Genomic DNA, 3094 nt, shown 5'->3' with positions numbered 1-3094 from the left:
GCAATCATCTTGTCCCGCTGATCAGCGAGGGCACCCACCTGGCAAGGGAAGGCCAGTCAGTTAACAGTGTGGAGAACAGAACACTAATAAAAGTCAACCAATGGACAGAAAAGGCAATACTTCATGTGGAGCAGGGTTGTTTTGATTTAAATCAAATGATTTAAATCAGAGTATAATAATCATGATTTAAATACAAATTAAATAGACTTATTGTATTTAAAATGATTTAAGTGTTATATCAAGAGTAAAATATCTAATGATTTACATTATATATTCATTCATCATTCATTTCATCGACGCCTGCTCCTAGGAGCTCCCACCAGGGGATGGCCACGGCAGAAGAGCTTCCAACTTTCTCTATCCAGACACTCCCTCCTTGCCTGCTCAAAGTCCCTCAAAGATCTTTCCCCCCTCCCTAACGTACTCTTGCACCCTATCTCTCCAGTTCACATGAGGTGGTCCTCTAGCATTCCCTCCCTCTATCTCACTCACATACACCTTTTGGTCATCTTACTCTCCTCCATTCGCTCCATGTGGCCAAACCACTTTAAAGTCTGTCGCTTCACTTCTTCCACCACTCCACACTTCTTCCCTTCACCCCCGTGACACATTCCAAAACGCTCGTACACACTTTCATTACTCATTCCATCCATTCTACTCACACCAGAAGCACTCCTCAAATAACTCATTTCCACTGCCTGCACTCTAGACCTCTGACTTTCATTCCAGGCCCACGTTTCACTTGCATATGTGAGGGTTGGTACTATTATTGTATTTCTCAAATCCCTCTTTACCTCCATGCTCACACTTCTGCCATTCATGATTCGTCCCAAAGACCCAGCCACCCTTCTTCCTTGCAATGCCCTTTCTCTTATCTCTCCCTCCATACCACCATGCTTGCACAGAACTGATCCAAGGTACTTAAACTCATTGACCTCCTCCATTTCTTCACCATTCAAAATTATTTTGCATTCTTTTTCACATTCAATTCTGCTCTATATGGGCATACAAAATCTACAACCTCACTTCTACTCCGCTCACAAACCATCACTTTACTTTTGTTGACATTTACTTTCAGCTTTCTCCTGTTACAGACACTATCAAAAACACTGACCAAAGATGGTAAGTCACTTTCATTTTCTGCAGTGAGCACTGTGTCACCAGCAGACACAGACAGACTGCAAAACACAGTACTGGTGCAGGTTGTCTTCCAAACAGCTTCCCAATCTCGCAGACGAGTGTTTCCGGTTCACCAAGCACCAACATGTATTCTGCATTTATTTTTTCCCAAACACCAACTTGACACAGTCAATACATGGGCTCAATCAAACCCCTAGAATGGTCACACACATCACTGGCAGCAGAAATTGAGGCTGCCAGGTTTGTAGCAGAGCAGTTTTGCTTTGCAGGTAAAGGCGGTGTCACACTGGGCCTTTTTCCTCCAACTGTGTTGGCGGTAGAACCAACCGGTAACTCCAACTTTTCTGGGTGTGCATCACACGGCCAAGGTCGGCTGCCCATATCCACAACGTAAACAAACCAGTCGGTCTGTATCCATGTGGCGCCGACTGCAAGAGTAATGGCTGCTGCAGCTTGTGCTGCCGTTACCCAAATCATGGACTTGTTGCTACAGTTAACCCTTCACTCCAGCGACGCCGACACCGTATGGAAAGGGTTAGACCCTTCTAAACCCCTTAATCCTCTTACATTTCCTCTTAATGCTCTTCTAAACCTCTTAAGAGGAAATGGAAGAGGATTAAGAGGAATTTAGAGGAGGATTGAGAGGTTTAGAAGAGGATTAATCCTCTTCCATTTCCTCTTGACCCTTTCCATCCGTGACGCCGACGTCTGCGTCACGGATGGAAAGTGTTGAGAGGAAGGAAGAAGTGGCCGTGGGTACAATCATGGCTTCAAAGATGGGAAGAGGAGTGTTTACCCAAGCCTCGTCAGAGAACTGTGTTGTGAAAACTGAGTCATTCTACAATTTTTGTCGAATGGAGAAAGGAAGGTAAAGGTGAGGTCGGGGGCACAAGCTACAGCTGCACATGGCCTCGGTGCTCATCTCCCTCACTGCGGCCCTTGAGTCTGTGGTGGGAGGGAGCCCGTCACCCCGGTACACAGGGCCAGTGTGACATCCAGGTTACCACAGTTTACCTTCCCCAGGTGTCCCCAGGTACCCATTTATCCACCAGCCTGAAAGGGAGGATGAACAGCTGGGTGAGCTGCACGCCGACTGCCCGGGCCGGGATTCGAACCCAAGCCCGCAGAGTAGTAGCCAGGCACGCTGACCACTAGACCACGGAGGCGTGTGAATGGAGAAGGAAGAGTTTTGTTAACTATTGGAAATGGTGCCCCACTCATATCCAAGCAAGACACCAGAGTGAGGGAGGAGCAGCAGCAAGCATGAACCATTCACATCTTTTTTAATTCTCTTTGGCGGAGTTTTCATGTGTGTGGTCCCACAGCACGGGGAGTTCTCTATCGCGTAGACAAAGCCGCTGCCAATCCACTCCACCATTCTCTTGGTGGGCCATCTCCACTACTTCTTCTGCTCCTCAGCCACTACCATTGTTTACACACAGCTGCACGGTTGCTCATATCCCAAACCTCCCAGCCTCCCAGTTGAGTGTACAAGCAACCATGGTTGCCCGCACACCCAATGGTTGGAGGAAAACGGCCAGTATGACACTGCCTTAATAGAGCAAGATGAGCAATGGTTTCTCCTCAACTATATTTTCGTACAAAATTATCTGGATTACTAAAATAAAGTATGTTAGTACTTTGCCTCACAGCCCCTAAAAGGAACAAATGGAGGCAGCCAGTCCCCCGCAGCGAGGGGAGGGTGGCACAGCGCTGCCGCCCACCTGCATGGCCCTTGGAGCAGCCCGTCATGAATGTTTATGTCGAAAACAAACACAATTCTGAACCTCAAAATATAAAGAAGATTCAAAATGTTCTAGGGCATCGTAGGGACGTCATCGCTAACGGTACCAGGCAATAACTCGTATCAATATAATAATTATCATGCACCGCATCGCTCAGGTTTCAGTGTTGCCAGTTCCCGTTAGTCTGCTCGTGCTACATAATCAGAAGA

The sequence above is a fragment of the Eriocheir sinensis genome, unplaced genomic scaffold (assembly GCF_024679095.1).
Source record: "Eriocheir sinensis breed Jianghai 21 unplaced genomic scaffold, ASM2467909v1 Scaffold1134, whole genome shotgun sequence".
In the NCBI taxonomy this organism is placed as follows: domain Eukaryota; kingdom Metazoa; phylum Arthropoda; class Malacostraca; order Decapoda; family Varunidae; genus Eriocheir; species Eriocheir sinensis.
The sequence above is the reverse complement of the archived record's forward strand: the minus strand, read 5'-3'. Positions refer to the sequence as shown.